Source organism: Macaca nemestrina, chromosome 15 (assembly GCF_043159975.1).
Source record: "Macaca nemestrina isolate mMacNem1 chromosome 15, mMacNem.hap1, whole genome shotgun sequence".
NCBI classification, from domain to species: domain Eukaryota; kingdom Metazoa; phylum Chordata; class Mammalia; order Primates; family Cercopithecidae; genus Macaca; species Macaca nemestrina.
The window spans coordinates 74,333,342-74,359,167 of NC_092139.1; positions in this window are offsets into that span (position 1 = coordinate 74,333,342).

Here is a 25,826-nt window from a genome sequence, read left to right on the forward strand (position 1 = left end):
GCCAAAGGAAATATCCTCCGATAACAAAGAGAAAGAAGCTTTCTGAGAAACTTCTTGGCGTTCTGTGAAATCATCTCACAGAGATACAGCTTTCCCCTCAAGAAGCCTTTCGCTAAGACAGTTCTTGTGGAATTGGCAAAGTGATATTTGGAAGCCCATAGAGGGCTATGGTGAAATAGGAAATATCCTCAGATGAAATCTGGAAAGAAGCTTTCTGAGAAACTGCTTAGTGTTCTGTTCATTCATCTCACAGAGTTACATCTATATTTCGTGGATCTCTTTGTTAGCCTTATTTTTGTGGAATCTGAACACCGATATTTCGGATCCCTTTGAAGACCATAGGGCCAAAGGAAATATCCTCCGATAACAAAGGGAAAGAAGCGTTCTGAGAAACTTCTTCGCGTTCTGTGAAATCATCTCACAGAGTTACAGCTTTCACCTCAAGAAGCCTTTCGCTAAGACAGTTCTTGTGGAATTGGCAAAGTGATATTTGGAAGCCCATAGAGGGCTATGTTGAAAAAGTATATATCCTCAGATGAAATCTGGAAGAAGCTTTCTGTGAAACTGCTTAGTGTTCTGTTAATTCATCTCAAAGAGTTACATCTGTATTTCGTGGATCTCTTTGCTAGCCTTATTTCTGTGGAACCTGAGAACAGATATTTCGGATCCCATTGAAGACTATAGGGCCAAAGGAAATATCCTCCGATAACAAAGAGAAAGAAGCTTTCTGAGAAACTTCTTTGCGTTCTGTGAAATCATCTCACAGAGTTACAGCTTTCCCCTCAAGAAGCCTTTCGCTAATTCAGTTCTTGTGGAATTAGCAAAGTGATATTTGGAAGCCCATAGAGTGCTATGGTGAAAAAGGAAATATCCTCAGATGAAATCTGGAAAGAAGCTTTCTGAGAAACTGCTTAGTGTTCTGTTAATTCATCTCACAGATTTACATCTGTATTTCGTGGATCTCTTTGCTAGCCTTATTTCTGTGGAATCTGAGAACAGATATTTCGGATCCCATTGAAGACCATAGGGCCAAAGGAAATATCCTCCGATAACAAAGAGAAAGAAGCTTTCTGACAAACCTCTTTGCGTTCTGTGAAATCATCTCACAGAGTTACAGCTTTCCCCACAAGAAGCCTTTCGCTAAGACAGTTCTTGTGGAATTGGCAAAGTGATATTTGGAAGCCCCTAGAGGGCTAAGGTGAAAAAGGAAATATCCTCAGATGAAATCTTCAAAGAAGCTTTCTGAGAAACTGCTTAGTGTTCGGTTAATTCATCTCAGCGAGTTACATCTGTATTTCGTGGATCTCTTTGCTAGCCTTATTTCTGTGGAATCTGAGAACAGATATTTCGGATCCCTTTGAAGATAGTGGGCCAAAGGAAATATCCTACGATAACACAGAGAAAGAAGCTTTTTGAGAAACTTCTTTGTGTTCTGTGTAATCATCTCACAGAGTTACAGATTTCCCCTCAAGAAGCCTTTCGCTAAGACAGTTCTTGTGGAATTGGCAAAGTGATATTTGGAAGCCCACAGAGTGCTATGGTGAAAAAGGAAATATCCTCAGATGAATTCTGGAAAGAAGCTTTCTGAGAAACTGCTTAGTGTTCTGTTAATTCTTCTCAGAGAGTTACATCTGTATTTCGTGGATCTCTTTGCTAGCCTTATTTCTGTGGAATCTGAGAACAGATATTTCGGATCCCTTTGAAGACTATAGGGCCAAAGGAAATATCCTCCGATAACAAAGAGAAAGAAGCTTTCTGAGAAACTTCTTTGCGTTCTGTGAAATCATCTCAGAGAGTTACAGCTTTCACCTCAAGAAGCCTTTCGCTAAGACAGTTCTTGTGGAATTGGCAAAGTGATATTTGGAAGCCCATAGAGGGCTACGTTGAAAAAGTATATATCCTCAGATGAAATCTGGAAAGAAGCTTTCTGAGAAACTGCTTAGTGTTCTGTTGATTCATCTCAAAGAGTTACATCTGTATTTCGTGGATCTCTTTGCTAGCCTTATTTCTGTGGAATCCGAGAACAGATATTTCGGATCCCTTTGAAGACTATAGGGCCAAAGGAAATATCCTCCGATAACAAAGAGAAAGAAGCTTTCTGAGAAACTTCTTTGTGTTCTGTGAAATCATCTCACAGAGTTACAGCTTTCCCCTCAAGAAGCCTTTCGCTAAGACAGTTCTTGTGGTATTGGCAAAGTGATATTTGGAAGCCCATAGAGGGCTATGGTGAAAAAGGAAATATCCTCAGATGAAATCTGGAAAGAAGGTTTCTGAGAAACTGCTTAGAGTTCTCTTCATTCATCTCACAGAGTTACATCTGTATTTCGTGGATCTCTTTGCTAGCCTTATTTCTGTGGAATCTGAGAACAGATATTTCGGATCCCATTGAAGACAATAGGGCCGAAGGAAATATCCTCCGATTACAAAGAGAATGAAGATTTCTGAGAAACTTCTTTGCGTTCTGTGAAATCATCTCACAGAGTTACAGCTTTCCCCTCAAGAAGCCTTTCGCTAAGACAGTTATTTTGGAATTGGCAAAGTGATATTTGGAAGCCCATAGAGGGCTTTGGTGAAAAAGGAAATATCCTCAGATGAAATCTGGAAAGCAGATTTCTGAGAAACTGCTTAGTGTTCTGTTCATTCATCTCACAGAGTTACATCTATATTTCGTGGATCTCTTTGTTAGCCTTATTTTTGTGGAATCTGAACACCGATATTTCGGATCCCTTTGAAGACCATAGGGCCAAAGGAAATATCCTCCGATAACAAAGAGAAAGAAGCTTTCTGAGAAACTTCTTGGCGTTCTGTGAAATCATCTCACAGAGATACAGCTTTCCCCTCAAGAAGCCTTTCGCTAAGACAGTTCTTGTGGAATTGGCAAAGTGATATTTGGAAGCCCATAGAGGGCTATGGTGAAAAAGGAAATATCCTCAGATGAAATCTGGAAAGAAGCTTTCTGAGAAACTGCTTAGTGTTCTGTTCATTCATCTCACAGAGTTACATCTATATTTCGTGGATCTCTTTGTTAGCCTCATTTTTGTGGAATCTGAACACCGATATTTCGGATCCCTTTGAAGACCATAGGCCCAAAGGAAATATCCTCCGATAACAAAGAGAAAGAAGCGTTCTGAGAAACTTCTTCGCGTTCTGTGAAATCATCTCACAGAGTTACAGCTTTCCCCTCAAGAAGCCTTTCGCTAAGACAGTTCTTGTGGAATTGGCAAAGTGATATTTGGAAGCCCATAGAGGGCTATGTTGAAAAAGTATATATCCTCAGATGAAATCTGGAAGAAGCTTTCTGTGAAACTGCTTAGTGTTCTGTTAATTCATCTCAAAGAGTTACATCTGTATTTCGTGGATCTCTTTGCTAGCCTTATTTCTGTGGAACCTGAGAACAGATATTTCGGATCCCATTGAAGACTATAGGGCCAAAGGAAATATCCTCCGATAACAAAGAGAAAGAAGCTTTCTGAGAAACTTCTTTGCGTTCTGTGAAATCATCTCACAGAGTTACAGCTTTCCCCTCAAGAAGCCTTTCGCTAATTCAGTTCTTGTGGAATTAGCAAAGTGATATTTGGAAGCCCATAGAGTGCTATGGTGAAAAAGGAAATATCCTCAGATGAAATCTGGAAAGAAGCTTTCTGAGAAACTGCTTAGTGTTCTGTTAATTCATCTCACAGATTTACATCTGTATTTCGTGGATCTCTTTGCTAGCCTTATTTCTGTGGAATCTGAGAACAGATATTTCGGATCCCATTGAAGACCATAGGGCCAAAGGAAATATCCTCCGATAACAAAGAGAAAGAAGCTTTCTGACAAACCTCTTTGCGTTCTGTGAAATCATCTCACAGAGTTACAGCTTTCCCCACAAGAAGCCTTTCGCTAAGACAGTTCTTGTGGAATTGGCAAAGTGATATTTGGAAGCCGCTAGAGGGCTACGGTGAAAAAGGAAATATCCTCAGATGAAATCTTCAAAGAAGCTTTCTGAGAAACTGCTTAGTGTTCGGTTAATTCATCTCAGCGAGTTACATCTGTATTTCGTGGATCTCTTTGCTAGCCTTATTTCTGTGGAATCTGAGAACAGATATTTCGGATCCCTTTGAAGATAGTGGGCCAAAGGAAATATCCTACGATAACACAGAGAAAGAAGCTTTTGGAGAAACTTCTTTGTGTTCTGTGTAATCATCTCACAGAGTTACAGATTTCCCCTCAAGAAGCCTTTCGCTAAGACAGTTCTTGTGGAATTGGCAAAGTGATATTTGGAAGCCCACAGAGGGCTATGGTGAAAAAGGAAATATCCTCAGATGAATTCTGGAAAGAAGCTTTCTGAGAAACTGCTCAGTGTTCTGTTAATTCTTCTCAGAGAGTTACATCTGTATTTCGTGGATCTCTTTGCTAGCCTTATTTGTGTGGAATCTGAGAACAGATATTTCGGATCCCTTTGAAGACTATAGGGCCAAAGGAAATATCCTCCGATAACAAAGAGAAAGAAGCTTTCTGAGAAACTTCTTTGCGTTCTGTGAAATCATCTCAGAGAGTTACAGCTTTCACCTCAAGAAGCCTTTCGCTAAGACAGTTCTTGTGGAATTGGCAAAGTGATATTTGGAAGCCCATAGAGGGCTATGTTGAAAAAGTATATATCCTCAGATGAAATCTGGAAAGAAGCTTTTTGAGAAACTACTTAGTGTTCTGTTGATTCATCTCAAAGAGTTACATCTGTATTTCGTGGATCTCTTTGCTAGCCTTATTTCTGTGGAATCTGAGAACAGATATTTCGGATCCCTTTGAAGACTATAGGGCCAAAGGAAATATCTTCCGATAACAAAGAGAAAGAAGCTTTCTGAGAAACTTCTTTGTGTTCTGTGAAATCATCTCACAGAGTTACAGCTTTCCCCTCAAGAAGCCTTTCGCTAAGACAGTTCTTGTGGAATTGGCAAAGTGATATTTGGAAGCCCATAGAGGGCTATGGTGAAAAAGGAAATATCCTCAGATGAAATCTGGAAAGAAGATTTCTGAGAAACTGCTTAGTGTTCTGTTCATTCATCTCACAGAGTTACATCTATATTTCGTGGATCTCTTTGTTAGCCTTATTTTTGTGGAATCTGAACACCGATATTTCGGATCCCTTTGAAGACCATAGGGCCAAAGGAAATATCCTCCGATAACAAAGAGAAAGAAGCTTTCTGAGAAACTTCTTCACGTTCTGTGAAATCATCTCACAGAGATACAGCTTTCCCCTCAAGAAGCCTTTCGCTAAGACAGTTCTTGTGGAATTGGCAAAGTGATATTTGGAAGCCCATAGAGGGCTATGGTGAAAAAGGAAATATCCTCAGATGAAATCTGGAAAGAAGCTTTCTGAGAAACTGCTTAGTGTTCTGTTCATTCATCTCACAGAGTTACATCTATATTTCGTGGATCTCTTTGTTAGCCTCATTTTTGTGGAATCTGAACACCGATATTTCGGATCCCTTTGAAGACCATAGGGCCAAAGGAAATATCCTCCGATAACAAAGAGAAAGAAGCGTTCTGAGAAACTTCTTCGCGTTCTGTGAAATCATCTCACAGAGTTACAGCTTTCCCCTCAAGAAGCCTTTCGCTAAGACAGTTCTTGTGGAATTGGCAAAGTGATATTTGGAAGCCCATAGAGGGCTATGTTGAAAAAGTATATATCCTCAGATGAAATCTGGAAGAAGCTTTCTGTGAAACTGCTTAGTGTTCTGTTAATTCATCTCAAAGAGTTACATCTGTATTTCGTGGATCTCTTTGCTAGCCTTATTTCTGTGGAACCTGAGAACAGATATTTCGGATCCCATTGAAGACTATAGGGCCAAAGGAAATATCCTCCGATAACAAAGAGAAAGAAGCTTTCTGAGAAACTTCTTTGCGTTCTGTGAAATCATCTCACAGAGTTACAGCTTTCCCCTCAAGAAGCCTTTCACTAAGACAGTTCTTGTGGAATTGGCAAAGTGATATTTGGAAGCCCCTAGAGGGCTAAGGTGAAAAAGGAAATATCCTCAGATGAAATCTTCAAAGAAGCTTTCTGAGAAATTGCTTAGTGTTCGGTTAATTCATCTCAGCGAGTTACATCTGTATTTCGTGGATCTCTTTGCTAGCCTTATTTCTGTGGAATCTGAGAACAGATATTTCGGATCCCTTTGAAGATATTGGGCCAAAGGAAATATCCTACGATAACACAGAGAAAGAAGCTTTTGGAGAAACTTCTTTGTGTTCTGTGTAATCATCTCACAGAGTTACAGATTTCCCCTCAAGAAGCCTTTCGCTAAGACAGTTCTTGTGGAATTGGCAAAGTGATATTTGGAAGCCCACAGAGGGCTATGGTGAAAAAGGAAATATCCTCAGATGAATTCTGGAAAGAAGCTTTCTGAGAAACTGCTTAGTGTTCTGTTAATTCTTCTCAGAGAGTTACATCTGTATTTCGTGGATCTCTTTGCTAGCCTTATTTCTGTGGAATCTGAGAACAGATATTTCGGATCCCTTTGAAGACTATAGGGCCAAAGGAAATATCCTCCGATAACAAAGAGAAAGAAGCTTTCTGAGAAACTTCTTTGCGTTCTGTGAAATCATCTCAGAGAGTTACAGCTTTCACCTCAAGAAGCCTTTCGCTAAGACAGTTCTTGTGGAATTGGCAAAGTGATATTTGGAAGCCCATAGAGGGCTATGTTGAAAAAGTATATATCCTCAGATGAAATCCGGAAAGAAGCTTTCTGAGAAACTGCTTAGTGTTCTGTTGATTCATCTCAAAGAGTTACATCTGTATTTCGTGGATCTCTTTGCTAGCCTTATTTCTGTGGAATCTGAGAACAGATATTTCGGATCCCTTTGAAGACTATAGGGCCAAAGGAAATATCCTCCGATAACAAAGAGAAAGAAGCTTTCTGAGAAACTTCTTTGTTTTCTGTGAAATCATCTCACAGAGTTACAGCTTTCCCCTCAAGAAGCCTTTCGCTAAGACAGTTCTTGTGGAATTGGCAAAGTGATATTTGGAAGCCCATAGAGGGCTATGGTGAAAAAGGAAATATCCTCAGATGAAATCTGGAAAGAAGGTTTCTGAGAAACTGCTTAGTGTTCTCTTCATTCATCTCACAGAGTTACATCTGTATTTCGTGGATCTCTTTGCTAGCCTTATTTCTGTGGAATCTGAGAACAGATATTTCGGATCCCATTGAAGACCATAGGGCCGAAGGAAATATCCTCCGATTACAAAGAGAATGAAGATTTCTGAGAAACATCTTTGCGTTCTGTGAAATATCTCACAGAGTTACAGCTTTCCCCTCAAGAAGCCTTTCGCTAAGACAGTTATTGTGGAATTGGCAAAGTGATTTTTGGAAGCCCATAGAGGGCTTTGGTGAAAAAGGAAATATCCTCAGATGAAATCTGGAAAGAAGATTTCTGAGAAACTGCTTAGTGTTCTGTTCATTCATCTCACAGAGTTACATCTATATTTCGTGGATCTCTTTGTTAGCCTTATTTTTGTGGAATCTGAACACCGATATTTCGGATCCCTTTGAAGACCATAGGGCCAAAGGAAATATCCTCCGATAACAAAGAGAAAGAAGCTTTCTGAGAAACTTCTTGGCGTTCTGTGAAATCATCTCACAGAGATACAGCTTTCCCCTCAAGAAGCCTTTCGCTAAGACAGTTCTTGTGGAATTGGCAAAGTGATATTTGGAAGCCCATAGAGGGCTATGGTGAAATAGGAAATATCCTCAGATGAAATCTGGAAAGAAGCTTTCTGAGAAACTGCTTAGTGTTCTGTTCATTCATCTCACAGAGTTACATCTATATTTCGTGGATCTCTTTGTTAGCCTTATTTTTGTGGAATCTGAACACCGATATTTCGGATCCCTTTGAAGACCATAGGGCCAAAGGAAATATCCTCCGATAACAAAGGGAAAGAAGCGTTCTGAGAAACTTCTTCGCGTTCTGTGAAATCATCTCACAGAGTTACAGCTTTCACCTCAAGAAGCCTTTCGCTAAGACAGTTCTTGTGGAATTGGCAAAGTGATATTTGGAAGCCCATAGAGGGCTATGTTGAAAAAGTATATATCCTCAGATGAAATCTGGAAGAAGCTTTCTGTGAAACTGCTTAGTGTTCTGTTAATTCATCTCAAAGAGTTACATCTGTATTTCGTGGATCTCTTTGCTAGCCTTATTTCTGTGGAACCTGAGAACAGATATTTCGGATCCCATTGAAGACTATAGGGCCAAAGGAAATATCCTCCGATAACAAAGAGAAAGAAGCTTTCTGAGAAACTTCTTTGCGTTCTGTGAAATCATCTCACAGAGTTACAGCTTTCCCCTCAAGAAGCCTTTCGCTAATTCAGTTCTTGTGGAATTAGCAAAGTGATATTTGGAAGCCCATAGAGTGCTATGGTGAAAAAGGAAATATCCTCAGATGAAATCTGGAAAGAAGCTTTCTGAGAAACTGCTTAGTGTTCTGTTAATTCATCTCACAGATTTACATCTGTATTTCGTGGATCTCTTTGCTAGCCTTATTTCTGTGGAATCTGAGAACAGATATTTCGGATCCCATTGAAGACCATAGGGCCAAAGGAAATATCCTCCGATAACAAAGAGAAAGAAGCTTTCTGACAAACCTCTTTGCGTTCTGTGAAATCATCTCACAGAGTTACAGCTTTCCCCACAAGAAGCCTTTCGCTAAGACAGTTCTTGTGGAATTGGCAAAGTGATATTTGGAAGCCCCTAGAGGGCTAAGGTGAAAAAGGAAATATCCTCAGATGAAATCTTCAAAGAAGCTTTCTGAGAAACTGCTTAGTGTTCGGTTAATTCATCTCAGCGAGTTACATCTGTATTTCGTGGATCTCTTTGCTAGCCTTATTTCTGTGGAATCTGAGAACAGATATTTCGGATCCCTTTGAAGATAGTGGGCCAAAGGAAATATCCTACGATAACACAGAGAAAGAAGCTTTTTGAGAAACTTCTTTGTGTTCTGTGTAATCATCTCACAGAGTTACAGATTTCCCCTCAAGAAGCCTTTCGCTAAGACAGTTCTTGTGGAATTGGCAAAGTGATATTTGGAAGCCCACAGAGTGCTATGGTGAAAAAGGAAATATCCTCAGATGAATTCTGGAAAGAAGCTTTCTGAGAAACTGCTTAGTGTTCTGTTAATTCTTCTCAGAGAGTTACATCTGTATTTCGTGGATCTCTTTGCTAGCCTTATTTCTGTGGAATCTGAGAACAGATATTTCGGATCCCTTTGAAGACTATAGGGCCAAAGGAAAACCTCCGATAACAAAGAGAAAGAAGCTTTCTGAGAAACTTCTTTGCGTTCTGTGAAATCATCTCAGAGAGTTACAGCTTTCACCTCAAGAAGCCTTTCGCTAAGACAGTTCTTGTGGAATTGGCAAAGTGATATTTGGAAGCCCATAGAGGGCTACGTTGAAAAAGTATATATCCTCAGATGAAATCTGGAAAGAAGCTTTCTGAGAAACTGCTTAGTGTTCTGTTGATTCATCTCAAAGAGTTACATCTGTATTTCGTGGATCTCTTTGCTAGCCTTATTTCTGTGGAATCTGAGAACAGATATTTCGGATCCCTTTGAAGACTATAGGGCCAAAGGAAATATCCTCCGATAACAAAGAGAAAGAAGCTTTCTGAGAAACTTCTTTGTGTTCTGTGAAATCATCTCACAGAGTTACAGCTTTCCCCTCAAGAAGCCTTTCGCTAAGACAGTTCTTGTGGTATTGGCAAAGTGATATTTGGAAGCCCATAGAGGGCTATGGTGAAAAAGGAAATATCCTCAGATGAAATCTGGAAAGAAGGTTTCTGAGAAACTGCTTAGAGTTCTCTTCATTCATCTCACAGAGTTACATCTGTATTTCGTGGATCTCTTTGCTAGCCTTATTTCTGTGGAATCTGAGAACAGATATTTCGGATCCCATTGAAGACAATAGGGCCGAAGGAAATATCCTCCGATTACAAAGAGAATGAAGATTTCTGAGAAACTTCTTTGCGTTCTGTGAAATCATCTCACAGAGTTACAGCTTTCCCCTCAAGAAGCCTTTCGCTAAGACAGTTATTTTGGAATTGGCAAAGTGATATTTGGAAGCCCATAGAGGGCTTTGGTGAAAAAGGAAATATCCTCAGATGAAATCTGGAAAGCAGATTTCTGAGAAACTGCTTAGTGTTCTGTTCATTCATCTCACAGAGTTACATCTATATTTCGTGGATCTCTTTGTTAGCCTTATTTTTGTGGAATCTGAACACCGATATTTCGGATCCCTTTGAAGACCATAGGGCCAAAGGAAATATCCTCCGATAACAAAGAGAAAGAAGCTTTCTGAGAAACTTCTTGGCGTTCTGTGAAATCATCTCACAGAGATACAGCTTTCCCCTCAAGAAGCCTTTCGCTAAGACAGTTCTTGTGGAATTGGCAAAGTGATATTTGGAAGCCCATAGAGGGCTATGGTGAAAAAGGAAATATCCTCAGATGAAATCTGGAAAGAAGCTTTCTGAGAAACTGCTTAGTGTTCTGTTCATTCATCTCACAGAGTTACATCTATATTTCGTGGATCTCTTTGTTAGCCTTATTTTTGTGGAATCTGAACACCGATATTTCGGATCCCTTTGAAGACCATAGGGCCAAAGGAAATATCCTCCGATAACAAAGAGAAAGAAGCGTTCTGAGAAACTTCTTTGCGTTCTGTGAAATCATCTCAGAGAGTTACAGCTTTCACCTCAAGAAGCCTTTCGCTAAGACAGTTCTTGTGGAATTGGCAAAGTGATATTTGGAAGCCCATAGAGGGCTATGTTGAAAAAGTATATATCCTCAGATGAAATCTGGAAAGAAGCTTTCTGAGAAACTGCTTAGTGTTCTGTTGATTCATCTCAAAGAGTTACATCTGTATTTCGTGGATCTCTTTGCTAGCCTTATTTCTGTGGAATCTGAGAACAGATATTTCGGATCCCTTTGAAGACTATAGGGCCAAAGGAAATATCCTCCGATAACAAAGAGAAAGAAGCTTTCTGAGAAACTTCTTTGTGTTCTGTGAAATCATCTCACAGAGTTACAGCTTTCCCCTCAAGAAGCCTTTCGCTAAGACAGTTCTTGTGGAATTGGCAAAGTGATATTTGGAAGCCCATAGAGGGCTATGGTGAAAAAGGAAATATCCTCAGATGAAATCTGGAAAGAAGGTTTCTGAGAAACTGCTTAGAGTTCTCTTCATTCATCTCACAGAGTTACATCTGTATTTCGTGGATCTCTTTGCTAGCCTTATTTCTGTGGAATCTGAGAACAGATATTTCGGATCCCATTGAAGACAATAGGGCCGAAGGAAAAATCCTCCGATTACAAAGAGAATGAAGATTTCTGAGAAACTTCTTTGCTTTCTGTGAAATCATCTCACAGAGTTACAGCTTTCCCCTCAAGAAGCCTTTCGCTAAGACAGTTATTGTGGAATTGGCAAAGTGATATTTGGAAGCCCATAGAGGGCTTTGGTGAAAAAGGAAATATCCTCAGATGAAATCTGGAAAGCAGATTTCTGAGAAACTGCTTAGTGTTCTGTTCATTCATCTCACAGAGTTACATCTATATTTCGTGGATCTCTTTGTTAGCCTTATTTTTGTGGAATCTGAACACCGATATTTCGGATCCCTTTGAAGACCATAGGGCCAAAGGAAATATCCTCCGATAACAAAGAGAAAGAAGCTTTCTGAGAAACTTCTTCGCGTTCTGTGAAATCATCTCACAGAGTTACAGCTTTCACCTCAAGAAGCCTTTCGCTAAGACAGTTCTTGTGGAATTGGCAAAGTGATATTTGGAAGCCCATAGAGGGCTATGTTGAAAAAGTATATATCCTCAGATGAAATCTGGAAGAAGCTTTCTGTGAAACTGCTTAGTGTTCTGTTAATTCATCTCAAAGAGTTACATCTGTATTTCGTGGATCTCTTTGCTAGCCTTATTTCTGTGGAACCTGAGAACAGATATTTCGGATCCCATTGAAGACTATAGGGCCAAAGGAAATATCCTCCGATAACAAAGAGAAAGAAGCTTTCTGAGAAACTTCTTTGCGTTCTGTGAAATCATCTCACAGAGTTACAGCTTTCCCCTCAAGAAGCCTTTCGCTAATTCAGTTCTTGTGGAATTAGCAAAGTGATATTTGGAAGCCCATAGAGTGCTATGGTGAAAAAGGAAATATCCTCAGATGAAATCTGGAAAGAAGCTTTCTGAGAAACTGCTTAGTGTTCTGTTAATTCATCTCACAGATTTACATCTGTATTTCGTGGATCTCTTTGCTAGCCTTATTTCTGTGGAATCTGAGAACAGATATTTCGGATCCCATTGAAGACCATAGGGCCAAAGGAAATATCCTCCGATAACAAAGAGAAAGAAGCTTTCTGACAAACCTCTTTGCGTTCTGTGAAATCATCTCACAGAGTTACAGCTTTCCCCACAAGAAGCCTTTCGCTAAGACAGTTCTTGTGGAATTGGCAAAGTGATATTTGGAAGCCCCTAGAGGGCTAAGGTGAAAAAGGAAATATCCTCAGATGAAATCTTCAAAGAAGCTTTCTGAGAAACTGCTTAGTGTTCGGTTAATTCATCTCAGCGAGTTACATCTGTATTTCGTGGATCTCTTTGCTAGCCTTATTTCTGTGGAATCTGAGAACAGATATTTCGGATCCCTTTGAAGATAGTGGGCCAAAGGAAATATCCTACGATAACACAGAGAAAGAAGCTTTTTGAGAAACTTCTTTGTGTTCTGTGTAATCATCTCACAGAGTTACAGATTTCCCCTCAAGAAGCCTTTCGCTAAGACAGTTCTTGTGGAATTGGCAAAGTGATATTTGGAAGCCCACAGAGTGCTATGGTGAAAAAGGAAATATCCTCAGATGAATTCTGGAAAGAAGCTTTCTGAGAAACTGCTTAGTGTTCTGTTAATTCTTCTCAGAGAGTTACATCTGTATTTCGTGGATCTCTTTGCTAGCCTTATTCCTGTGGAATCTGAGAACAGATATTTCGGATCCCTTTGAAGACTATAGGGCCAAAGGAAATATCCTCCGATAACAAAGAGAAAGAAGCTTTCTGAGAAACTTCTTTGCGTTCTGTGAAATCATCTCAGAGAGTTACAGCTTTCACCTCAAGAAGCCTTTCGCTAAGACAGTTCTTGTGGAATTGGCAAAGTGATATTTGGAAGCCCATAGAGGGCTACGTTGAAAAAGTATATATCCTCAGATGAAATCTGGAAAGAAGCTTTCTGAGAAACTGCTTAGTGTTCTGTTGATTCATCTCAAAGAGTTACATCTGTATTTCGTGGATCTCTTTGCTAGCCTTATTTCTGTGGAATCTGAGAACAGATATTTCGGATCCCTTTGAAGACTATAGGGCCAAAGGAAATATCCTCCGATAACAAAGAGAAAGAAGCTTTCTGAGAAACTTCTTTGTGTTCTGTGAAATCATCTCACAGAGTTACAGCTTTCCCCTCAAGAAGCCTTTCGCTAAGACAGTTCTTGTGGTATTGGCAAAGTGATATTTGGAAGCCCATAGAGGGCTATGGTGAAAAAGGAAATATCCTCAGATGAAATCTGGAAAGAAGGTTTCTGAGAAACTGCTTAGAGTTCTCTTCATTCATCTCACAGAGTTACATCTGTATTTCGTGGATCTCTTTGCTAGCCTTATTTCTGTGGAATCTGAGAACAGATATTTCGGATCCCATTGAAGACAATAGGGCCGAAGGAAATATCCTCCGATTACAAAGAGAATGAAGATTTCTGAGAAACTTCTTTGCGTTCTGTGAAATCATCTCACAGAGTTACAGCTTTCCCCTCAAGAAGCCTTTCGCTAAGACAGTTATTTTGGAATTGGCAAAGTGATATTTGGAAGCCCATAGAGGGCTTTGGTGAAAAAGGAAATATCCTCAGATGAAATCTGGAAAGCAGATTTCTGAGAAACTGCTTAGTGTTCTGTTCATTCATCTCACAGAGTTACATCTATATTTCGTGGATCTCTTTGTTAGCCTTATTTTTGTGGAATCTGAACACCGATATTTCGGATCCCTTTGAAGACCATAGGGTCAAAGGAAATATCCTCCGATAACAAAGAGAAAGAAGCTTTCTGAGAAACTTCTTGGCGTTCTGTGAAATCATCTCACAGAGATACAGCTTTCCCCTCAAGAAGCCTTTCGCTAAGACAGTTCTTGTGGAATTGGCAAAGTGATATTTGGAAGCCCATAGAGGGCTATGGTGAAAAAGGAAATATCCTCAGATGAAATCTGGAAAGAAGCTTTCTGAGAAACTGCTTAGTGTTCTGTTCATTCATCTCACAGAGTTACATCTATATTTCGTGGATCTCTTTGTTAGCCTTATTTTTGTGGAATCTGAACACCGATATTTCGGATCCCTTTGAAGACCATAGGGCCAAAGGAAATATCCTCCGATAACAAAGAGAAAGAAGCGTTCTGAGAAACTTCTTTGCGTTCTGTGAAATCATCTCAGAGAGTTACAGCTTTCACCTCAAGAAGCCTTTCGCTAAGACAGTTCTTGTGGAATTGGCAAAGTGATATTTGGAAGCCCATAGAGGGCTATGTTGAAAAAGTATATATCCTCAGATGAAATCTGGAAAGAAGCTTTCTGAGAAACTGCTTAGTGTTCTGTTGATTCATCTCAAAGAGTTACATCTGTATTTCGTGGATCTCTTTGCTAGCCTTATTTCTGTGGAATCTGAGAACAGATATTTCGGATCCCTTTGAAGACTATAGGGCCAAAGGAAATATCCTCCGATAACAAAGAGAAAGAAGCTTTCTGAGAAACTTCTTTGTGTTCTGTGAAATCATCTCACAGAGTTACAGCTTTCCCCTCAAGAAGCCTTTCGCTAAGACAGTTCTTGTGGAATTGGCAAAGTGATATTTGGAAGCCCATAGAGGGCTATGGTGAAAAAGGAAATATCCTCAGATGAAATCTGGAAAGAAGGTTTCTGAGAAACTGCTTAGAGTTCTCTTCATTCATCTCACAGAGTTACATCTGTATTTCGTGGATCTCTTTGCTAGCCTTATTTCTGTGGAATCTGAGAACAGATATTTCGGATCCCATTGAAGACAATAGGGCCGAAGGAAAAATCCTCCGATTACAAAGAGAATGAAGATTTCTGAGAAACTTCTTTGCTTTATGTGAAATTATCTCACAGAGTTACAGCTTTCCCCTCAAGAAGCCTTTCGCTAAGACAGTTATTGTGGAATTGGCAAAGTGATATTTGGAAGCCCATAGAGGGCTTTGGTGAAAAAGGAAATATCCTCAGATGAAATCTGGAAAGCAGATTTCTGAGAAACTGCTTAGTGTTCTGTTCATTCATCTCACAGAGTTACATCTATATTTCGTGGATCTCTTTGTTAGCCTTATTTTTGTGGAATCTGAACACCGATATTTCGGATCCCTTTGAAGACCATAGGGCCAAAGGAAATATCCTCCGATAACAAAGAGAAAGAAGCTTTCTGAGAAACTTCTTGGCGTTCTGTGAAATCATCTCACAGAGATACAGCTTTCCCCTCAAGAAGCCTTTCGCTAAGACAGTTCTTGTGGAATTGGCAAAGTGATATTTGGAAGCCCATAGAGGGCTATGGTGAAAAAGGAAATATCCTCAGATGAAATGTGGAAAGAAGCTTTCTGAGAAACTGCTTAGTGTTCTGTTCATTCATCTCACAGAGTTACATCTATATTTCGTGGATCTCTTTGTTAGCCTCATTTTTGTGGAATCTGAACACCGATATTTCGGATCCCTTTGAAGACCATAGGCCCAAAGGAAATATACTCCGATAACAAAGAGAAAGAAGCGTTCTGAGAAACTTCTTCGCGTTCTGTGAAATCATCTCACAGAGTTACAGCTTTCCCCTCAAGAAGCCTTTCGCTAAGACAGTTCTTGTGGAATTGGCAAAGTGATATTTGGAAGCCCATAGAGGGCTATGTTGAAAAAGTATATATCCTCAGATGAAATCTGGAAGAAGCTTTCTGTGAAACTGCTTAGTGTTCTGTTAATTCATCTCAAAGAGTTACATCTGTATTTCGTGGATCTCTTTGCTAGCCTTATTTCTGTGGAACCTGAGAACAGATATTTCGGATCCCATTGAAGACTATAGGGCCAAAGGAAATATCCTCCGATAACAAAGAGAAAGAAGCTTTCTGAGAAACTTCTTTGCGTTCTGTGAAATCATCTCACAGAGTTACAGCTTTCCCCTCAAGAAGCCTTTCGCTAATTCAGTTCTTGTGGAATTAGCAAAGTGATATTTGGAAGCCCATAGAGTGCTATGGTGAAAAAGGAAATATCCTCAGATGAAATCTGGAAAGAAGCTTTCTGAGAAACTGCTTAGTGTTCTGTTAATTCATCTCACAGATTTACATCTGTATTTCGTGGATCTCTTTGCTAGCCTTATTTCTGTGGAATCTGAGAACAGATATTTCGGATCCCATTGAAGACCATAGGGCCAAAGTAAATATCCTCCGATAACAAAGAGAAAGAAGCTTTCTGACAAACCTCTTTGCGTTCTGTGAAATCATCTCACAGAGTTACAGCTTTCCCCACAAGAAGCCTTTCGCTAAGACAGTTCTTGTGGAATTGGCAAAGTGATATTTGGAAGCCGCTAGAGGGCTAAGGTGAAAAAGGAAATATCCTCAGATGAAATCTTCAAAGAAGCTTTCTGAGAAACTGCTTAGTGTTCGGTTAATTCATCTCAGCGAGTTACATCTGTATTTCGTGGATCTCTTTGCTAGCCTTATTTCTGTGGAATCTGAGAACAGATATTTCGGATCCCTTTGAAGATAGTGGGCCAAAGGAAATATCCTACGATAACACAGAGAAAGAAGCTTTTGGAGAAACTTCTTTGTGTTCTGTGTAATCATCTCACAGAGTTACAGATTTCCCCTCAAGAAGCCTTTCGCTAAGACAGTTCTTGTGGAATTGGCGAAGTGATATTTGGAAGCCCACAGAGGGCTATGGTGAAAAAGGAAATATCCTCAGATGAATTCTGGAAAGAAGCTTTCTGAGAAACTGCTCAGTGTTCTGTTAATTCTTCTCAGAGAGTTACATCTGTATTTCGTGGATCTCTTTGCTAGCCTTATTTCTGTGGAATCTGAGAACAGATATTTCGGATCCCTTTGAAGACTATAGGGCCAAAGGAAATATCCTCCGATAACAAAGAGAAAGAAGCTTTCTGAGAAACTTCTTTGCGTTCTGTGAAATCATCTCAGAGAGTTACAGCTTTCACCTCAAGAAGCCTTTCGCTAAGACAGTTCTTGTGGAATTGGCAAAGTGATATTTGGAAGCCCATAGAGGGCTATGTTGAAAAAGTATATATCCTCAGATGAAATCTGGAAAGAAGCTTTTTGAGAAACTACTTAGTGTTCTGTTGATTCATCTCAAAGAGTTACATCTGTATTTCGTGGATCTCTTTGCTAGCCTTATTTCTGTGGAATCTGAGAACAGATATTTCGGATCCCTTTGAAGACTATAGGGCCAAAGGAAATATCTTCCGATAACAAAGAGAAAGAAGCTTTCTGAGAAACTTCTTTGTGTTCTGTGAAATCATCTCACAGAGTTACAGCTTTCCCCTCAAGAAGCCTTTCGCTAAGACAGTTCTTGTGGAATTGGCAAAGTGATATTTGGAAGCCCATAGAGGGCTATGGTGAAAAAGGAAATATCCTCAGATGAAATCTGGAAAGAAGATTTCTGAGAAACTGCTTAGTGTTCTGTTCATTCATCTCACAGAGTTACATCTATATTTCGTGGATCTCTTTGTTAGCCTTATTTTTGTGGAATCTGAACACCGATATTTCGGATCCCTTTGAAGACCATAGGGCCAAAGGAAATATCCTCCGATAACAAAGAGAAAGAAGCTTTCTGAGAAACTTCTTCACGTTCTGTGAAATCATCTCACAGAGATACAGCTTTCCCCTCAAGAAGCCTTTCGCTAAGACAGTTCTTGTGGAATTGGCAAAGTGATATTTGGAAGCCCATAGAGGGCTATGGTGAAAAAGGAAATATCCTCAGATGAAATCTGGAAAGAAGCTTTCTGAGAAACTGCTTAGTGTTCTGTTCATTCATCTCACAGAGTTACATCTATATTTCGTGGATCTCTTTGTTAGCCTCATTTTTGTGGAATCTGAACACCGATATTTCGGATCCCTTTGAAGACCATAGGGCCAAAGGAAATATCCTCCGATAACAAAGAGAAAGAAGCGTTCTGAGAAACTTCTTCGCGTTCTGTGAAATCATCTCACAGAGTTACAGCTTTCCCCTCAAGAAGCCTTTCGCTAAGACAGTTCTTGTGGAATTGGCAAAGTGATATTTGGAAGCCCATAGAGGGCTATGTTGAAAAAGTATATATCCTCAGATGAAATCTGGAAGAAGCTTTCTGTGAAACTGCTTAGTGTTCTGTTAATTCATCTCAAAGAGTTACATCTGTATTTCGTGGATCTCTTTGCTAGCCTTATTTCTGTGGAACCTGAGAACAGATATTTCGGATCCCATTGAAGACTATAGGGCCAAAGGAAATATCCTCCGATAACAAAGAGAAAGAAGCTTTCTGAGAAACTTCTTTGCGTTCTGTGAAATCATCTCACAGAGTTACAGCTTTCCCCTCAAGAAGCCTTTCACTAAGACAGTTCTTGTGGAATTGGCAAAGTGATATTTGGAAGCCGCTAGAGGGCTAAGGTGAAAAAGGAAATATCCTCAGATGAAATCTTCAAAGAAGCTTTCTGAGAAATTGCTTAGTGTTCGGTTAATTCATCTCAGCGAGTTACATCTGTATTTCGTGGATCTCTTTGCTAGCCTTATTTCTGTGGAATCTGAGAACAGATATTTCGGATCCCTTTGAAGATATTGGGCCAAAGGAAATATCCTACGATAACACAGAGAAAGAAGCTTTTGGAGAAACTTCTTTGTGTTCTGTGTAATCATCTCACAGAGTTACAGATTTCCCCTCAAGAAGCCTTTCGCTAAGACAGTTCTTGTGGAATTGGCAAAGTGATATTTGGAAGCCCACAGAGGGCTATGGTGAAAAAGGAAATATCCTCAGATGAATTCTGGAAAGAAGCTTTCTGAGAAACTGCTTAGTGTTCTGTTAATTCTTCTCAGAGAGTTACATCTGTATTTCGTGGATCTCTTTGCTAGCCTTATTTCTGTGGAATCTGAGAACAGATATTTCGGATCCCTTTGAAGACTATAGGGCCAAAGGAAATATCCTCCGATAACAAAGAGAAAGAAGCTTTCTGAGAAACTTCTTTGCGTTCTGTGAAATCATCTCAGAGAGTTACAGCTTTCACCTCAAGAAGCCTTTCGCTAAGACAGTTCTTGTGGAATTGGCAAAGTGATATTTGGAAGCCCATAGAGGGCTATGTTGAAAAAGTATATATCCTCAGATGAAATCCGGAAAGAAGCTTTCTGAGAAACTGCTTAGTGTTCTGTTGATTCATCTCAAAGAGTTACATCTGTATTTCGTGGATCTCTTTGCTAGCCTTATTTCTGTGGAATCTGAGAACAGATATTTCGGATCCCTTTGAAGACTATAGGGCCAAAGGAAATATCCTCCGATAACAAAGAGAAAGAAGCTTTCTGAGAAACTTCTTTGTTTTCTGTGAAATCATCTCACAGAGTTACAGCTTTCCCCTCAAGAAGCCTTTCGCTAAGACAGTTCTTGTGGAATTGGCAAAGTGATATTTGGAAGCCCATAGAGGGCTATGGTGAAAAAGGAAATATCCTCAGATGAAATCTGGAAAGAAGGTTTCTGAGAAACTGCTTAGTGTTCTCTTCATTCATCTCACAGAGTTACATCTGTATTTCGTGGATCTCTTTGCTAGCCTTATTTCTGTGGAATCTGAGAACAGATATTTCGGATCCCATTGAAGACCATAGGGCCGAAGGAAATATCCTCCGATTACAAAGAGAATGAAGATTTCTGAGAAACTTCTTTGCGTTCTGTGAAATATCTCACAGAGTTACAGCTTTCCCCTCAAGAAGCCTTTCGCTAAGACAGTTATTGTGGAATTGGCAAAGTGATATTTGGAAGCCCATAGAGGGCTTTGGTGAAAAAGGAAATATCCTCAGATGAAATCTGGAAAGAAGATTTCTGAGAAACTGCTTAGTGTTCTGTTCATTCATCTCACAGAGTTACATCTATATTTCGTGGATCTCTTTGTTAGCCTTATTTTTGTGGAATCTGAACACCGATATTTCGGATCCCTTTGAAGACCATAGGGCCAAAGGAAATATCCTCCGATAACAAAGAGAAAGAAGCTTTCTGAGAAACTTCTTGGCGTTCTGTGAAATCATCTCACAGAGATACAGCTTTCCCCTCAAGAAGCCTTTCGCTAAGACAGTTCTTGTGGAATTGGCAAAGTGATATTTGGAAGCCCATAGAGGGCTATGGTGAAAAAGGAAATATCCTCAGATGAAATCTGGAAAGAAGCTTTCTGAGAAACTGCTTAGTGTTCTGTTCATTCATCTCACAGAGTTACATCTATATTTCGTGGATCTCTTTGTTAGCCTTATTTTTGTGGAATCTGAACACCGATATTTCGGATCCCTTTGAAGACCATAGGGCCAAAGGAAATATCCTCCGATAACAAAGGGAAAGAAGCGTTCTGAGAAACTTCTTCGCGTTCTGTGAAATCATCTCACAGAGTTACAGCTTTCCCCTCAAGAAGCCTTTCGCTAAGACAGTTCTTGTGGAATTGGCAAAGTGATATTTGGAAGCCCATAGAGGGCTATGTTGAAAAAGTATATATCCTCAGATGAAATCTGGAAGAAGCTTTCTGTGAAACTGCTTAGTGTTCTGTTAATTCATCTCAAAGAGTTACATCTGTATTTCGTGGATCTCTTTGCTAGCCTTATTTCTGTGGAACCTGAGAACAGATATTTCGGATCCCATTGAAGACTATAGGGCCAAAGGAAATATCCTCCGATAACAAAGAGAAAGAAGCTTTCTGAGAAACTTCTTTGCGTTCTGTGAAATCATCTCACAGAGTTACAGCTTTCCCCTCAAGAAGCCTTTCGCTAATTCAGTTCTTGTGGAATTAGCAAAGTGATATTTGGAAGCCCATAGAGTGCTATGGTGAAAAAGGAAATATCCTCAGATGAAATCTGGAAAGAAGCTTTCTGAGAAACTGCTTAGTGTTCTGTTAATTCATCTCACAGATTTACATCTGTATTTCGTGGATCTCTTTGCTAGCCTTATTTCTGTGGAATCTGAGAACAGATATTTCGGATCCCATTGAAGACCATAGGGCCAAAGGAAATATCCTCCGATAACAAAGAGAAAGAAGCTTTCTGACAAACCTCTTTGCGTTCTGTGAAATCATCTCACAGAGTTACAGCTTTCCCCACAAGAAGCCTTTCGCTAAGACAGTTCTTGTGGAATTGGCAAAGTGATATTTGGAAGCCCCTAGAGGGCTAAGGTGAAAAAGGAAATATCCTCAGATGAAATCTTCAAAGAAGCTTTCTGAGAAACTGCTTAGTGTTCGGTTAATTCATCTCAGCGAGTTACATCTGTATTTCGTGGATCTCTTTGCTAGCCTTATTTCTGTGGAATCTGAGAACAGATATTTCGGATCCCTTTGAAGATAGTGGGCCAAAGGAAATATCCTACGATAACACAGAGAAAGAAGCTTTTTGAGAAACTTCTTTGTGTTCTGTGTAATCATCTCACAGAGTTACAGATTTCCCCTCAAGAAGCCTTTCACTAAGACAGTTCTTGTGGAATTGGCAAAGTGATATTTGGAAGCCCACAGAGGGCTATGGTGAAAAAGGAAATATCCTCAGATGAATTCTGGAAAGAAGCTTTCTGAGAAACTGCTTAGTGTTCTGTTAATTCTTCTCAGAGAGTTACATCTGTATTTCGTGGATCTCTTTGCTAGCCTTATTTCTGTGGAATCTGAGAACAGATATTTCGGATCCCTTTGAAGACTATAGGGCCAAAGGAAATATCCTCCGATAACAAAGAGAAAGAAGCTTTCTGAGAAACTTCTTTGCGTTCTGTGAAATCATCTCAGAGAGTTACAGCTTTCACCTCAAGAAGCCTTTCGCTAAGACAGTTCTTGTGGAATTGGCAAAGTGATATTTGGAAGCCCATAGAGGGCTATGTTGAAAAAGTATATATCCTCAGATGAAATCTGGAAAGAAGCTTTCTGAGAAACTGCTTAGTGTTCTGTTGATTCATCTCAAAGAGTTACATCTGTATTTCGTGGATCTCTTTGCTAGACTTATTTCTGTGGAATCTGAGAACAGATATTTCGGATCCCTTTGAAGACTATAGGGCCAAAGGAAATATCCTCCGATAACAAAGAGAAAGAAGCTTTCTGAGAAACTTCTTTGTGTTCTGTGAAATCATCTCACAGAGTTACAGCTTTCCCCTCAAGAAGCCTTTCGCTAAGACAGTTCTTGTGGAATTGGCAAAGTGATATTTGGAAGCCCATAGAGGGCTATGGTGAAAAAGGAAATATCCTCAGATGAAATCTGGAAAGAAGCTTTCTGAGAAACTGCTTAGTGTTCTGTTAATTCATCTCACAAAGTTACATCTGTATTTCGTGGATCTCTTTGCTAGCCTTATTTCTGTGGAATCTGAGAACAGATATTTCGGATCCCATTGAAGACTATAGGGCCAAAGGAAATAACCTCCGATAACACAGAGAAAGAAGCTTTCTGAGAAACTTCTTTGTGTTCTGTGAAATCATCTCACAGAGTTACAGCTTTCCCCTCAAGAAGCCTTTCGCTAAGACAGTTCTTGTGGAATTGGCAAAGTGATATTTGGAAGCCCCTAGAGGGCTATGGTGAAAAAGGAAATCTCCTCAGATGAAATCTGGAAAGGAGATTTCTGAGAAACTGCTTAGTGTTCGGTTCATTCGTCTCACAGAGTTACATCTGTATTTCGTGGATCTCTTTGCTAGCCTTATTTCTGTGGAATCTGAGAACAGATATTTCGGATCCCTTTGAAGACTATAGGGCCAAAGGAAATATCCTCCGATAACAAAGAGAAAGAAGCTTTCTGAGAAACTTCTTTGTGTTCTGTGAAATCATCTCACAGAGTTACAGCTTTCCCCTCAAGAAGCCTTTCGCTAAGACAGTTCTTGTGGAATTGGCAAAGTGATATTTGGAAGCCCATAGAGGGCTAGGGTGAAAAAGGAAATATCCTCAGATGAAATCTGGAAAGAAGGTTTCTGAGAAACTGCTTAGTGTTCTCTTCATTCATCTCACAGAGTTACATCTGTATTTCGTGGATCTCTTTGCTAGCCTTATTTCTGTGGAATCTGAGAACAGATATTTCGGATCCCATTGAAGACCATAGGGCCGAAGGAAATATCCTCCGATTACAAAGAGAATGAAGATTTCTGAGAAACTTCTTTGCGTTCTGTGAAATCATCTCACAGAGTTACAGCTTTCCCCTCAAGAAGCCTTTCGCTAAGACAGTTATTGTGGAATTGGCAAAGTGATATTTGGAAGCCCATAGAGGGCTTTGGTGAAAAAGGAAATATCCTCAGATGAAATCTGGAAAGAAGATTTCTGAGAAACTGCTTAGTGTTCTGTTCATTCATCTCACAGAGTTACATCTATATTTCGTGGATCTCTTTGTTAGCCTTATTTTTGTGGAATCTGAACACCGATATTTCGGATCCCTTTGAAGACCATAGGGCCAAAGGAAATATCCTCCGATAACAAAGAGAAAGAAGCTTTCTGAGAAACTTCTTCGCGTTCTGTGAAATCATCTCACAGAGTTACAGCTTTCCCCTCAAGAAGCCTTTCGCTAAGACAGTTCTTGTGGAATTGGCAAAGTGATATTTGGAAGCCCATAGAGGGCTATGTTGAAAAAGTATATATCCTCAGATGAAATCTGGAAAGAAGCTTTCTGAGAAACTGCTTAGTGTTCTGTTAATTCATCTCAAAGAGTTACATCTGTATTTCGTGGATCTCTTTGCTAGCCTTATTTCTGTGGAATCTGAGAACAGATATTTCGGATCCCTTTGAAGACTATAGGGCCAAAGGAAATATCTTCCGATAACAAAGAGAAAGAAGCTTTTTGAGAAACTTCTTTGTGTTCTATGAAATCATCTCACAGAATTACAGCTTTCCCCTCAAGAAGCCTTTCGCTAAGACGGTTCTTGTGGAATTGGCAAAGTGATATTTGGAAGCCCATAGAGGGCTATGGTGAAAAAGGAAATATCCTCATATGAAATCTGGAAAGAAGCTTTCTGAGAAACTGCTTAGTGTTCTGTTAATTCATCTCACAGAGTTACATCTGTATTTCTTGGATCTCTTTGCTAGCCTTATTTCTGTGGAATCTGAGAACAGGTATATCAGATCCTATTGAAGACTATAGGGCCAAAGGAAATATCCTCCGATAACAAAGAGAAAGATGCTTTCTAAGAAACTTCTGTGCGTTCTGTGAAATCATCTCACAGAGTTACAGCTTTCCCCTCAAGAAGCCTTTCGCTAAGACAGTTCTTGTGGAATTGGCCAAGTGATATTTGGAAGCCCATAGAGGGCTATGGTGAAAAAGGAAATATCCTCAGATGAAATCTGGAAAGAAGCTTTCTGAGAAACTGCTTAGTGTTCGGTTAATTCATCTCACAGAGTTACATCTGTATTTCGTGGATCTCTTTGCTAGCCTTATTTCGGTGGAATGTGAGAACAGATATTTCGGATCCCTTTAAAGTGTATAGGGCCAAAGGAAATATCCTCGGATAACAAAGAGAAAGAAGCTTTCTGAGAAACTTCTTTGCTTTCTGTGAAATCACCTCACAGAGTTACAGCTTTCCCCTCGAGAAGCCTTTCGCTAAGACAGTTCTTGTGGAATTGGCAAAGTGATATTTGGAAGCCCTTAGAGGGCTATGTTGAAAAAGGATATATTCTCAGATGAAATCTGGAAAGAAGCTTTCTGAGAAACTGCTTAATGTTCTGTTAATTCATCTCAAAGAGTTACATCTGTATTTCGTGGATCTCTTTGCTAGCCTTATTTCTGTGGAACCTGAGAACAGATATTTCGGATCCCATTGAAGACTGTAGGGCCAAAGGAAATATCCTCCGATAACAAAGAGAAAGAAGCTTTCTGAGAAACTTCTTTGCGTTCTGTGAAATCATCTCACAGAGTTACAGCTTTCCCCTCAAGAAGCCTTTCGCTAAGACAGTTCTTGTGGAATTGGCAAAGTGATATTTGGAAGCCCATAGAGGGCTATGGTGAAAAAGGAAATATCCTCAGATGAAAAATGGAAAGAAGCTTTCTGAGAAACTGCTTAGTGTTCGGTTAATTCACTTCACAGAGTTACATCTGTATTTCGTGGATCTCTTTGCTAGCCTTATTTCTGTGGAATCTGAGAACAGATACTTCGGATCCCATTGAAGACTATAGGGCCAAAGGAAATATCCTCCGATTACAATGAGAAAGAAGATTTCTGAGAAACTTCTTTGCGTTCTGTGAAATCAGCTCACAGAGTTACAGATTTCCCCTCAAGAAGCCTTTCGCTAAGACAGAACTTGTGGAATTGGCAAAGTGATATTTGGAAGCCCATAGAGGGCTATGGTGAAAAAGGAAATATCCTCAGATGAAATCTGGAAAGAAGCTTTCTGAGAAACTGCTTAGTGTTCTGTTATATCATCTCACAGAGTTACATCTGTATTTCTTGGATCTCTTTGCTAGCCTTATTTCTGTGGAATCTGAGAACAGGTATTACAGATCCCATTGAAGACTATAGGGCCAAAGGAAATATCCTCCGATAACAAAGAGAAAGAAGCTCTCTGAGAAACTTCTGTGCGTTCTGTGAAATCATCTCACAGAGTTACAGCTTTCCCCTCAAGAAGCCTTTCGCTAAGACAG